The 14818-nt window shown below is 39.5% G+C and overlaps 1 long non-coding RNA gene across 3 annotated transcripts in view; it reads left to right on the top strand.

The window, feature by feature from the left end:
- LOC131495602 (uncharacterized) overlaps positions 1-14818 on the top strand; it is a 31850-nt gene that overhangs the window by 765 nt on the left and 16267 nt on the right. For 2 of the 3 annotated variants that reach the window (XR_009254014.1, XR_009254013.1), the window contains exons 2-3: positions 1352-3874; positions 5466-5634. This is a non-coding gene — a long non-coding RNA (uncharacterized LOC131495602). The remainder of the gene's footprint in view (positions 1-1351; positions 3875-5465; positions 5635-14818) is intronic. The other variant, XR_009254015.1, reaches the window with a different exon arrangement.

The raw sequence follows: 14818 nt of genomic DNA, 5'->3' as shown, positions 1-14818 counted from the left end.
TTTCAGAAAGGGATTACTACTACTAAGTGGGAGATTGCTGTATTAACGTATTTAATCTTCACAATAAGCCAGTGAGCTAGGTACTATTGTTCCTGTTTTAAAGATGAGGAAACTGAGGCCCAGAGAAGATTAAATAATTGCTCAAGGTCATACAGCCAGGAAGTGACAGCATCGCATTCAAACCTAAGTAGTCTGCTCCAGGGTCTGTTCAACCACAGAGCTATACTGCCTATTCATACCGTTGCACTTGTGCATTTAACAGGTAGGTACTGAGAGCAGACAATGGAAATTTCTGGCAAGCACTGGAATTCATAAATTTAAAAAATGACAAATTTCTGCCCTGATAATGAACTAAGATAATTGAAAGGTTTGCAAATAAAATATCCATTGTATGGTGGAAATGACTAAAGTCACCTATATCCTTGTATAAACGTACCCATGACAGTTGTCAGCTTGTTACCTCTCAGTGCCGCATTCACCCTTTTTGGCTGCTCTCTGAGAAAACAGGCAGATCCTTTAAATATTTTTCTGTTGCCTACCAGCAGGACGTTAAGCTTTGTCAGTAGAGGGCACTATAATGACATTATAAGAAGGAGCCCTCTTCCCAGGACGAGTATGATCCTCCGTTCGGACTCCTGCCTTAGCTTTTCTATCCCCAAACTCCTGTGGTACACGTAACTTCTCCAGCATCTGGTTTCTGCAATGCACAGTGGTCAGCAGCACCTAGTGGCCAGCAGCTTTCCCTGTCCAACCCCGTTATGCATCACATAGCAGAATACTTCCAGCAGGACACCTGCCCATGAACAATTTTCTCTGGCACCTTAAAGGGCAGCAATTTCCAGAAAGTTCTGGAGGGTAAATTTCCAGCAAGTGTTGCTGGCTCAGCCCCAGTGAGCCACTGCTGTGCCCTTTCCAACAAGATCTGAACCTCAGTTATGTGTGTGAGTTTGGTGAGGGACTTCTTCCTTGGGTGCTTTATTTCAGCTCTGGGGGTATTCTCTGTTCCTTTTATCTGCTGTTACTATACCCCTTAGAATTCTCTTCATTTCTGACTAGCCAATCCCTTGTTACTCCAATGCTCTGTTATAGTTAACCATTCTTTATATTAAACATTCCTATTTAAATTGCTAAGTAATTTTCATCTCCTGATTGGCCCTGACTGATACAAAGCTAGAATAAGTGGTGTGATGGAAATATTATCAGCACCCACATACTGTCCCTGCCTGCCTACAGCACTATTAGAAAGTTCCATAGAGGGTTAGTCATTTTTGGAAGAATCAGAGGAATTAAAGATTCCTTGTTAAAACACCAATATTTATAGGAGGAAAACAAATAAAATAATTTCTTCCAGGTGACTTGCTCCAGCTTGGCTGATGTCAGTACACTGAAGTGTTCTAAACTGAGGAACACGGAACAGATCAGAGGAAAGGTAATTGCACAGCGTATCTGGAGCAGAGGGCGCTGCTATCTGTCAAGGTCTGAATGCGAAAATGGTTGGACAGGGGCTGTGGATAGAGATTCTGGGTAAGTGATAGTTCAGGGGCTCTCTACACAGAGAAAAATCTATGAAGGGAGACCATAAAGAGAGAGAAGATATCTTAGTGACTATCAACACTGCTACTTGGGAAAGCACAAGAAAGAGGGATGGTGATAGAGAGTTAGGAGAAGGAAGAGCACCGCTGGGACAAATTCCCCCAAAGAAGAGATTGTCACTGATGTTAAATCCTACTGTGATCTCAAAGGAAAAGAAATCACAAAATTTAATTGATGTGTCACTTTAATGAGAGATATAAAGGAAAATTCTTAAAAACTGAGATTATATATTGTGTTCCTAAAGGAGAGATCGAGTGTTGTGAAGTTATTTATTTATGCCAACCAAAATCCCATTTGAATAAATTTTGGGAGAGAAGAGGCAGAGAGTAATATCTTGATAAAATAATTCTAAGATTCAAAATAAGTAAATGAGAATAATATTTTTTAAAAAGACGAGACTTGAGGTGAAGCTTCTCTGTTTAGGTATTAGAATATTATAAGTGTATGGTAATTCAATTTTTGTTTGATGTTTACTTATTTTCGAGGAGAGAGAGAGAGAGTATGAGCAGGGTAGGAGAGAGAAAGACGGAGACACAGAATCTGAAACAAGATCCAGGCTCTGAGCTGTCAGGACAGAGCCCAACACGGGGCCCGAAGTCACAGACTGCACGATCATGACCTGAGCCAAAGTTGGACGCTTAACCGACTGAGCCACCCAGGTGCCTCAAGGGTATGGTAATTAAAATGTACAAATCAAAAGAAAAAACAAGGGTAAATGAAACAAACTCTAGAATATATAAAAACAAAATATTACACAGGAAGTATCATGAATAAAAATGGGGCATTATGCAACACTTATTTCAGTAAAATTAATTTACAGAGAAAAATAAAATTAGAGGCTCACATCTTACACTAAAATTAATTCCAGAATTAAATATGAAACAAAATGTAAAAAAAAAAAAGAAAAAATAACTGATTTATTGGGATTGTACAAACAACTCTCCAAATTTAAAATCGATGAGAGTGAGTTCTAAAAACAAGAACAATAGCTGTAATATATAAAAACCAAAAACTATAGGGGCGCCTGGCTGGCTCAGTCAGTTAAGCACCTGACTCTTGGTTTCGGCTCAGGTCTTAATCTCTTGATTTCGTGGGCTCGAACCCCGCATCAGGCTCCGTGCTAACAGTGCAAAGCCTGCTTGGGATTCTCTTTCTCTCCCTTGCTCTCTGCCCCTCCCCCACTCACGCTGTCTCTGTCTCTCTCAAAATAAATAAATAAACTTAAAAAAAACTATATATCTAAAAAAAAAAAAAAATAGCCAAAATAGCAAATTGGATGTGAACAAGACAGAAAGTTAATTTTAAGATGATTACTTAGAAGAATTCATATGATTTCTGCATCTGGTCAAGATGAAGTAACTAGAATCAAATTTATCCTCCCGTTTGAAACAACCAAACAATAGACAAAATACATGGAGTGGTGATTGGCGAGAACTAGATATCAGATAATGAAAGGTAATGATAACTGAGAAGTGAGAATTCTTCCCAAACCTAGGTGAGCCCCATAATTTACCCCAGCATACTTCTTCAAGAAAGTTCCCAGACCATGGCACGGGGAGGGGAAATTTAAACTCACCCCGGAAAACTTTCCAAGCTGAAAAGATGTAGCTGAGAGTCAGGGAAGTCAAGGCAGCTGGAACTGGCAGGGCAGAGTACCGAAGAGAAGAGAGAGAACTCAGGAGACGTGCAAAGAGGCTTCCGCAAGAATTTAGGTGACTACCCATCAATGCTTGCATGTGAGAAAATACCCAAGACCAGGGAAAGACCCACCCAAAAGAATTAGAGGTGATAGTTACCTATGCACATAGGGGACTAGGAATGATGCTTATTCCCACCAGCCAGACTAGAAAAACCTCACCGTTCACAGAGCATTTGCTATAGCACATGTCAGAAACTGTAACAGGATGTGACATTTTATTTTATTTGCAAGCCAACAAGCAGCCATGAAGGCTGGTGGAAGACACAAGACTCCTAAGCATGAGAGGAGGAGTGTATTGATTATTTAGAGAAATCACAGTAGCAAGAGTATCTGCTGTTTTTCTAACAATTCTCTGAGTCCCAGTTCCCCCAGGGTGACTCAAAGAAGGCTAGATGAGCCTTGCACATGTGGTGGGTTGCCTTATAGGAGAGAAACTTGGGCTATTTCCGGTAACATCGAAAAGTGTGAAACACTTAAGGATAAAACATGTGAAAGACCTACCTGTGCACTGAAGAGTACTGAGCATTGCCGAACAAATTTAAGGAAGACTCTCCAAAGTGAAGACGTATACCATGTTCACAGGTCAGCTGAGTCACTACAATCCTGATCAAAATTCTGGCAGACTCATTTGTAGAAATTGACAAGTTGATATTAAAGTTCATATGGAAATTCGAAGGAGCTAGAAGAGCAAAATAAAAAACCTTGAAAAAGAAGAGCAAAGTTGAAGGACCGGCACTATCTGCTTTCAAGACTTAATATTATAACCCTACAATAATCAAAGCAGTGTAGTATTGCCATCAAGGTAGACCAATAGATCAACTGAACAGAATGGAGAGTCAGGAAATAGACACACACATATATGGAAAACTGATTCTTGACAAAGGTAGAAAGAAAATCAATTCAGCAGAGAAAGGATAGTATTTTCAACTAATGTTTTTGATAATTGGATATCCACATGCAAAAAAAAAAAAAACACCCACAAAAACAGCTGTACTTCAATTCATACCTCACACCATACATAAAAATTGATTCAAAATGAAATAGACCTAAACGTAGAACATACAACTGTGAAGTTTCTATAAGAAAGCATAGGAGCAAGCCATTGTGGAAAAACTTACATACTGTGTGATTCCAACTTCATGACATTCTGGAAAAGGGGAAACTATGAAGACAATAAAAAGATCAGTGGTTGCCAGGGACTGGGGATGGGCAGGGTGGAGAGAGATGAATAGAACACAGGGGATCCTTAGGGTAGTGAGAATACTCTGTCTGATGCCATAAATATGGATACATGTGATTATACCTTTGTCCAATCTGTAGACTGTGTAACACCAAAAATGAAGAACGGTAGTGTGAACCATGGAACGGTAGTGTGAACCCAAAGGAACCATGGCCTTTGGGTGATTTTGATGTGTCATGTAGCTCATCAATTGTAACAAATGTAGCAATTCTGTTGCTGGCTGGTTGGTAACAGGGAGGCTATCCATGTGTGGGAACTCTCTGTGCCTTCTCAAGTTTTCTGTGAACCTAAAACTGCTCTAAAAATAAAGCTAATTAAAATTTAAAAAGGAAGAAAGAAAGGTAGGAAGGAAAGAAGAAAGGATAAGCCACACACTTGTAGAAAATATTTAAAATGCATATGTCTGATAAAGGATTGTGCCCAGAATATATAAAGAACTCTCAAAACTCAACTTTTATTTAAAAAAAATTTTTTTTAATGGAAAAGATTGAGTTTTGGGAGTTCTTTAAACTGACACTTGATCAAAGATGATATACAATAGCAAATAAACACACGAGCTGTTCGGCATCATTAGTCACTAAAGAAATGTAAACAGCCGCGATGAGATACCATTACACTCCTTTTGGAGTCACTAAAATGAAGAAGACTGACCACACCAAATCTTGGTGAAAGTGTAAAGTGGCACTCTCATGCACTGCTTGTGAGAATGTAAAGTGACCGACCACTTGGGGAAAAAGTTGGCAGTTTCTTAAACTTTAATAATTTATCGAGCTGCTAAATCACCAGAGGCTAAAGCCCATGTTACAGGCTGAATCATGTTCCCCAAAGCTCTTACATTAAAGCCCTACCTGCGCTGTGACTATATTTGGAGATAGGGCCTTAAAAAAGATAGTTAAAGTTAAATGAGACCATATGGGTGCCTCAATCCAATAGGACTGGTGTTTTTAAAAGAAGAGGAAGAGACACCAGGGATACATGCACGCGGAGAAAAGACCATGTGAGGACACATAAGAAGGTGGCCATTGATAAGTCAAAGAGAGATGCCTCAGGAGAAACCACTGTGCTGGCACTTTGCAGCCTCCAGAACTGTGAGAAAATAAAGGTATGTTGTTTAAGCTGCCTGTCCATGATATTTTGTCATGACACTTAGAAAACTAGTACTCCCATCCTATATCTGTCCTTCCATTAGTAAGATAAATTAGACCATCGTTCAGTTTGTAATAAGTCAGGTTTTCCATTCCTTGCATCCCCAAATCATTACACAATATACTATGTGACCTTTGTCAACTTGCTTTACCTTGAAAAAGGTAAAAGTGTTTCAGTTTTCTTGTATTTAAAGATGAGCGGGGGATGCCTGGGTGGCTCAGTTGGTTAAGAGTCCCACTCTTGATTTCAGCTCAGGTCATGATCTCACAGTACGTGAGCTGGGGCCCCAGGCTGGGCTCTGCGCTGACAGCATGCAGCCTGCTTGGGATTCTCTCTCTTCCTCTCTCTCTGCCTCTCTCTCTCAAAATAAATAAATAAACTTGAAAAAAAAAAAAGATGAGGCTACACTAAATAAACTTTTAAAATATTTTCAGCCTACATGTCTATGCAATTGTGGAATAAATTTACAAGTAGATTTTGTTTTTCCAAATCATTCCCCCTTGATCTAAAATCCATGATTCACTGGGGCACCTGGGTGGCTGAATTGGTTAAGCATCCGACTTCGGCTCAGGTCATGATCTCACGGTCCGTGAGTTTGGGCCCCGCGTTGGGCTCTGTGCTAACAGCTCAGAGTCTGGAGCCTGCTTCAGATTCTGTGTCTCCTCTCTCTCTCTGCCCCTCCCCTGCTCACGCTGGGTTTCTCTCTCTGTCTCAAAAATAAATAAACATTAAAAAGATATTTTAAAAGGGGCGTCTGGGTGGCTCAGTCTATTGAGCTTCTGACTTTAGCTCAGGTCATGATCTCACGGTCTGTGAGTTTGAGCCCCACGTCAGGCTCTGTGCTGACAGCTCAGAGCCTGGAGCCTGCTCCAGATTCTGTGTCTCCCTCTCTCTCTGACTCTCCCCCATTCATGCTCTGTCTCAAAAATAAATAAGCATTAAAAAAAAATTTTTTAATCCATGATTCATTGACTGACATTAACAACTCAGGCAACAACAGATGTTGGCGAGGATGTGGAGAAAGAGGATCTCTTTTGCACTGCTGGTGGGAATGCAAACTGGTGCAGCCACTCTGGAAAACAGTATGGAGGTTCCTCAAAAAATTAAAAATAGAACTACCCCATGACCCAGGAATTTTACTGCTAGGTATTAAAGGGATACAGGTATGCTATTTTGAAGGGGTACGTGCACCCCAATGTTTATAGCAGCAATATCGACAATAGCCCAAAGTATGGAAAGAGCCCAAATGTCCATCAATGGATGAATGGATAAAGAAGATGTGGTTTATATATACAATGGAGTATTGCTCAGCAATCAAAAGAAGTGAAATTTTGCCGTTTGCAACTATGGAACTAGAGGGTATTATGCTAAGCGAAATTAGTCAGTTGGAAAAAGACAAATATCATAGGACTTCACTCCTATGAGGACTTTAAGATTCAAAACAGATGAACATAAGGGAAGGGAAGCAAAAATAATATAAAAACAGGGAGGGTGAAAAACATAAGAGACTCTTAAATATGGAGAAAAAAACACAGGGTCGCTGGAGGGGCTTTGGGGGGTGGAGTGGGCTAAATGGGTGAGGGGCATTAAGGAATCTACTCCTGAAATCGTTGCACAATATGTTAACTAACTTGGATGTAAACTTAAAAATAAATAAATAAATAACAATAAAATCAAATCAAAATAAATCCATGCTTCAAGACTAAAATGCAAACCTCTGCAAAAATAGTTAATAGCAGTAATCTGACATTAAGAATACTAATACAAACAATATAATGTGGGGTTTTTTTCCCGGACTCTAGTTTGAAAGTAGTCACAGAGTGCAGAGAGTATCAAGATGAACCTAAATCCTCGTGTGTCAACAGGTTCTGAACACAGCAGCGAGTAGCCTTCCTTTGTGGGGGACAGGGACTCATAGATTTAGATGCCTACAAGTGTATGGCGTTCTGCGTCTCCTCAGGACATTGACCTTTTGGACAGAAGAAATTACTAGTAATAATTTTTCACGTGTGTCTTAAGACTTTTGAAATCCATTAAGAGGCAAGTAACTAGAACTCCATTTTCTCACAGACTGGGGAATCTTGCTCTCTTAAGGAAAAGTGGAACTACCTCCAAAGTTCAAGTATTGTAGACTCCTTTGGTTCATAAGGCTGTTTCTGAATCTCACAATCTTTATTTTTAAGGATACATGTCTCCGAATCCTTTGGAACATCCTTAAAAAGCGGATAACTTTCCTTTCTTTATTCTCCCCCAACACTGAACTTCTGCTTTAATTAAGGCCCAGGCAGTAGCCTCATTATTTCTAACCAGACTGAGGCAATGTTTGATTGTCTTTTTAGAAACATCCCTGTAAACAAGAAAGGGACAGATTACATCATCTGGTTGGTGTTAAACAACAGAACAGGTGAGTACTGGCAAGACGAATAGGCTTTATTTCATTTGAACAAATTACTCTTGGACTCCTGGTCTCAGAGCCTGCATTAGTGAGACAGGTACTATCATGCATCAAGGAGACATATTCCACCTTGCATAAAACCTTTCCATTAAAAATTCACCTCGCTATGGGATTTAACAGTCTCTTAGGCAGTATCCATCAACAACGACAAGATTTGCCCAGCATTTCTGAATGATCAAGCAAACAAAAGAAAAAGTGGGCTACTTTGATCCCTCCAGACTTTTAGGTTCTCATTTCTGCTAAGAAAGTGCATCCTAATTGTATACAAGGAACTTGTTTCTCATTGTGACAGGTAAACTTGACCTGTGTGTCCCTATTAGATCAATGACACAAGTGAAAGAGGCATTAAAGCTGGGCGTTTTTATTCCATCCTTCCGAAGTTGAACAGCCACATCATCCAAGGCAGGTGACTATTTGTGCAATGGTAAAGTCCCAGGGTTAAGGCTTCCTAGGCAGGTCATTTATTCCTCAAATATTTAATGAGCTCTTACTATGCACTAGGTTCTACATTAGGCACTAGGGATTCCTAACAAAACAGACAAGATCCTTGTACTTATGGTGCTTGCATTCTGTGTGAGTGAAACATAAGTAATAAGTAAATAAAAATAAATAGCTACAGCCAGTGATAAGTGTCAGAAAGGTAGTAAAATGTGATAATATAATAGAGAATGGTTTGGAAAGAGGGGTGGCTGGAGTGAGATACTTTGGAGAGAGGTCAGAGAAACTCTTAAGGAGATGTCACTTGAGCTGGGATATGAGTGGTGGGATTGAGATGGCCATGTGACAATCTGGGGGAAATTCTTTCAGAAGAAGACAACAAGCTCCTTTGGGAAACAGAAGCCTGCAGGAGTAAAGCATAGTGATCAGGGGAGGTGTAGCTCATGCAGAGGTGACAGGTGTCAGAAGGGGCCAGATCAAGCATATCTATGGCAGACACTCAACTTTATCCAAAGAGAAATGAGGAGCCTTGGTATGATTTTAACACAGTGATAATAGGATCAGAACTCATTTCTCAATGACTCTTTTTTAGTTCTGTTGGAAATTGTCGGAGTCAGAGTATAAATGCTCAGACCAGAGAGGAGGTTACTATAAAATTCTATGTGAGAGATCATGGTGGCTTGGAATAGGGTGGAAATAAATTTAAATGGACATATAAGGAGTTAATTTTAGAGGTGGAAACAAACAGTTGTTGATGGATTGGATGCATACAGGAAGTAAGGGAATAAAATATTATGCCTAGATTTCTTACTTAACATCTAGGTGGATAATGATGCCATTTGTCGATATAGGGAAGGCTGGGGAAGAGCAGCTTTGCAGAAAAGATTGTTTCTATCTGGACTTGTTAGGTTTAAGATCTTGATATCTAAGTGAAAATGTTGACTAAATAATTGGATGCCAAAGGAGAGGCCAGGGCTAGAGATACGAGGTATAAAATTTGACAGCATCAATTTGGTGGTTATTAATGCCCAGGAACAAATGAGAAAAAAGGAAGGCCACAATCCAGTTGACAGAAACTCTGGTATTTAGAGACGAGGAGCTCTAAACATATAGCCAGAAAGTAGAAAGAATTGGGAAATTAGGAAAGCGAGAGAGGAAAGTGTTTCAAAAAAGAAGCAAGCATCATCTTTCATAGATACTGTTGTGAGGTCAAGCTAGGTGAGGACGGGAATGTATCCAAAGAGGAGATTACTAGGGAATTTGTCAAGAGTTCAGTGGAATGACTGGAAAGAAAGCCCTGGCAGAGGGAGGTAGCAAATAAAAGACTCTGGTTTTCAGCAAGATGGCAGACCATATGTGCAGAGAAATGCCTTCTGGTATGGAGAACCTAAAAATAATTGCTTAGGTTATTTTAGATGCTTAATAACTACTTATTAAGTGAATAAATGAATGACTCTAGGCTCTCCCAGATGGCCCAAAATAAACACAGTATCTAATGCCCCAGCCCCCTTTTGTGGCAACCCTTATGATTTCATTAAAAACTCAGGTCTGAAGTTAAATCTGCTTTCCATCTCATTGGGCAGGAGAATTGGAGCACTTTTGCCTCCTTCTGTGGGATGGATGGGAGTGGGTTGAGGTGGAAGATCTCCTTCCTGCTAAGAGTCAAGTCCTATTCCAGAATAAGTAAATCCAAACACTCTGGGGATGGGGTGTCAGCACTGGTATTTTTTAAAAGCCCTCTGTCCCGGATGAATCTGATGCACAGTGAGAGTGCCACAAGTCAATGTGAAGGCTGAAGTAACCAATGATGGTAGCAGGTGCTACTATCCTTAGTAAATACAGTGCTGAGATTGAGGCCAACACAGTAAGGTGAGTAGGGAGCAGACATTTCAGGAAAATGTGGTTTTAGAAGAGGAGAAGCAAGATTAGCAGAGAAGAACATGAAGAATACTTGAGCTACTTTAGGTACAGGTGGAAAAGATAAACAAGCCTTCCTATGAGGAACTTCCAAGGTCAGCCAACTTCCATCTAAACAAGGGTATGAAAAGAATCCTGAAAGAAGAGGTTAAAGATGTAGAGGGTTTGCTGATGGCAATTCTGGTTGATGTAGAGCACAGTAAAGGGGTTTGAAAGGACAGGAAGGAGAGAGACTGGATCAGGTAAGGAATCTTTGAAGGAGCACTGGACAAGTTTCTGGATGAAAATGGATGATCCAGAAGTGGTGACTGAGGGAAACAAGGAGATGCAGTAACGATGGAGTTCATCTGATCATCAATATTGGAAGATGAGCAAAAGTCACATACAGTCCAGAGTCCAGTCTTTGGTGGATCTGAGCTCACTGTACAAGTATGAAATCCCATGGCAATCTAGGAGGGATGATCTCAACTGGGAAAGTTGGTCTGATCGTCTGGTGGTGACTGTTTTCCACTCAGTATGGCTTCCCTATACTGCCGCCTTAGGGTAACCCACCACTCCTTGTTCTGGTTCCCAGGAAATGCCTCTGCCCTCCTTTGTTATTCTTTTATTCTTTTTTTTTAATTTTAGAGAGAGAGAGAGAGCACACATGCCCAAGTGGGGGAGAGGGACAGAAGGAGAGAGAGAAAGAATCTTAAGCAGGCTCCACACTCAATGCAGAGCCTGATGCAGGGCTTGATCCCATGACCTTGGGATCATGACCTAAGCTGAAATCAAGAGTCAGATGCTCAACTGACTGAGCCACCCAAGCACCCCTCCCCTTTGTTATTCTTAAAAGTATTCCCTACTCTTTCTAACACCACTGGGACACACAATCTCTTAGGAAAAAACACATGATTTTACAAAGACTTGAAGAGCAACGGATTTCAAACAGCTTGCTTATCACTCTGCAACAGTCCCATGATCAATGTAACTGCAAAAGCCTAGGTGTCTGCTCACAGCTGGAAAGGAAGGAGAGATTAGAAAGCAAAAGACAAATTAATGTCTCAAAATTATTATCCATACTCACCTTACAGGAAATATTTAGTTCGGGCAAATGATAACTGAAAATCATAGTTATCATAAGGAATCTCCATTGTCCTACGGGGATCTGAAATTATCTTATATATTCATTTATTTCATTCAGTCAAAAAGTACTTTGGGCTACCTTTCTTAGACAGTATTCTGTATGCTTATGATATAGCTAAGAACAAGACCAAAGAGGGCATTCTTCTTTTAGAGATTATATTTTTGTAGGAGTGGGTAGACATAAATCCTATCAACCAACCAAGAAATAAACCAGAAAAATGTCAAGTAATGATCCTCTGAGGGATTCTCTCACAGAACTCTTACCATGTATGGTAAATACCGCCATTTGCCTTCTTGCCAGAAACTTACGTAGGTCTTGCCTCAAATAAATAGGTCTGGACAAGTCTTGCCCATTCTCTCCCTCTTTTATGTTTATTAAGGTATCATTTACATACACTAAAATATGAACAATTTGAGATGCATAGTTTGTTGAATGCTTGTAATTTTATAAACCTGTGTAACCACCACAATCATCAGGATATAGAAAAAATCTCCGCTCCCTGAATTCCCTTGTGTCCCTTTGTATTAGATTTCCACAGCCCACCATCAGCGCCTGGCAACAACTGATACACTTTCTGACACAAGAATGTTGCCTTTTCTAGAATTTCCTATGAATAGAATTATACAGTATGTAGACTTTTGTATTTAAGTTCTATATTGTTTCCTTTTTTAACATTTAATTTAAAAAGTTTTTTTAGACAGAGAGAGAGAGCAGGGGAGAGGGACAGAGGGACACAGAGAGAATCCCAAGGAGGCTCTGCACTGAGGGATCATGTGCAACCTGGGATCGTGACCTGAGCCTGAATGAAGAGTTGGATGCTCAACTGACTGAGCCACCCAGGCGCCCCTTTAAGTTCTATTTTTATTGACTACGTAGTTGTCATTTCATGAGCACCATCTCATTGATTCAGGAAAGATAACACATTCAGCTTTATCTACAAAGATAGAATGTTTCCAAACTAGTTACTTTAAAGCCATCCCCCTCATTTTTGTTAATTGCACAATAAAGCACTGTAGACAAATGCTCATATAATACCAAGTGCTATGAGATCGATGGCAGGGATATTGAGTTTCTTGCTTCTAATTGACCATATGTGTCACAAGATCTCCCTACCCCTTCCAAAAAAAAAGAAAAAAAGAAAGCAAGAAAGAAAGCAAGAAAGCAAGAAAGCAAGAAAGCAAGAAAGCAAGAAAGCAAGAAAGAAAGAAAGAAAGAAAGAAAGAAAGAAAGAAAGAAAGAAAAAGAAAAGAAAGCAAGTGAGCATTTGAATGCAATAATACCCATCTCTTCCGTGCTTAGCCAAAGCCTGTAAATTTTTGGCACATCAAGACAAAGTCATCAATATATGGATACGATTTTAAAATAAATAAATAATAAGTTGTAAAATAATAAGTAAAAATAAAAACTGAAGTGACTTCTCCACTTATGTAGATTTCCCAAATATTTCTATTTTTTCAAAATTAAATTTGCTGTATTCTTTTTCAAAATTAATAAGAACATTTTAATTTGTTGTATTCTTTACAACAAATTGATAAATTTTCACTGTAAGAGTTTTTAAAAGATGTATATAAAGAAAAATATATTTACTTATACTTAAATATAATTTGCATCATAAGCTGTGTATAGTACTTCTCTACTAAATATTATGACATGAGGATTTTTGTCATCAGATTTTCTGCCATCTAATTACAATATTGCTAGCACCGAAATATTCTTTCCTTTCAGTACCTGGAAGGGAAGCTCAGCACTGAGCACCGATGTTGTTACCCTACAGGTTTTTCAGGAATTATTTCTTATTGAATTTATGGGTATTGGTTACACTTCCTGGGATCAAAACATGGGCCCAGCATGTGGCACAGTGCGCCATTCCACACCCTCAGGCTTCTTTGTCCAAAAAAACAGGGATTTTTGTTTTTGGAATCTCTGCTTCACAGATGGGTAATAACAGGAAGCTCGAAGTTTAGACAATGGAGAGATTTGTCTACCCTGCCAATCTTGGTCTGAATATTTGCTGCCTAGTGGTGTGAGAAAAACATTTCTATTTTCAGAATGATCCTGGACCTGGACAGAAAAGGATCACAATATGCACTGAGTCAGGTGACGGAGCTCCCAAGTTGAGGAAGAGATTCAGGAACAAATCACCAAAAGACAAATCATTCATTTGTGGGCAAAGGAATTGATGTTTCTGTTGCCTCTCATGGCCATGTAAAGTCATAGAGGGTTAAAAAACAACAACAGGCAATCTTGTAGATTTTATTTCTTTTTACTCATAGAATTTTAATGCTTGCAATCCTTCAATAGAAGAGACTGAGTTTGGTTGAGATACTCCCAAGGCCACACAGGAGGAGGAACATTCCAGCACTCATGTGCTTGACTCCCAGCTCTGTGTTCTTCCTTCTGTGCCATGTTGCCTCTCCATAGATAACAAGATTGGCTTTTTCAGGCTCTAATGAAATATTAACTTTCCAATTTCTTGTACTCTGCTACCTCGGGGTGCTGTTGTGGTATTGAAAGAACTTTTCTTTAAAAAAAGAATTAGGTGTGGTCATGTGTTTGATCAAGCCCAATAATAGTCATTATCACAAGAAAGGAAAAAAATGGCCATTATCGTAACAAATACCTTCTAAGGACATTGCCTCCTTGGCTTTTCTGATTTTTCTTTCAAGTTCTTTTCATTTTGTCATTTCAAATGGATTTATTTATATAAAAGTGGAAAACGTGAAATTTAATTTTCTTTTTTTTTAAAGTTTATTTACTTATTTTGGGAGAAAGATAAGGCAAGAGTAGGGGAGGGGCAGAGTGAGAGGGAAAGAGAGACTCCCAAGCAGGCTCCAAGCTGTCAGTGCAGAGCCTGATGCAGTCACAAACTGTGAGATCATGACCTGAGCCAAAATCAAGTCGGTTGCCCAACTGACTAAACCACCCAGACACCACAAAACTTAATTTTCTTAAGAAGGAAACTAGACAACATTGGGCCTTGATTTCACCAAACTCATTGCACTAGGACCTTGTCATTGCACTGGAAGAAAGATAATTGGATGAAGAACGTTAAGCTTTGCGATAGGAGTTAGTAGCTAGCCTCACTTCCAGAGTAGAAGTGTGTCCATGAAGCAAGTGATTCTCTTAGTGACTTGAGACCAGATTCAGATGTCCTAATTCAGACATTTACATATAGCTCTAGGTTGAAACAGTACTACCTTTTCG

Source organism: Neofelis nebulosa, chromosome 15, assembly GCF_028018385.1.
Source record: "Neofelis nebulosa isolate mNeoNeb1 chromosome 15, mNeoNeb1.pri, whole genome shotgun sequence".
In the NCBI taxonomy this organism is placed as follows: domain Eukaryota; kingdom Metazoa; phylum Chordata; class Mammalia; order Carnivora; family Felidae; genus Neofelis; species Neofelis nebulosa.
Note: the sequence above shows the minus strand (reverse complement) of the source record. Positions and strands in the feature narration are given on the sequence as shown.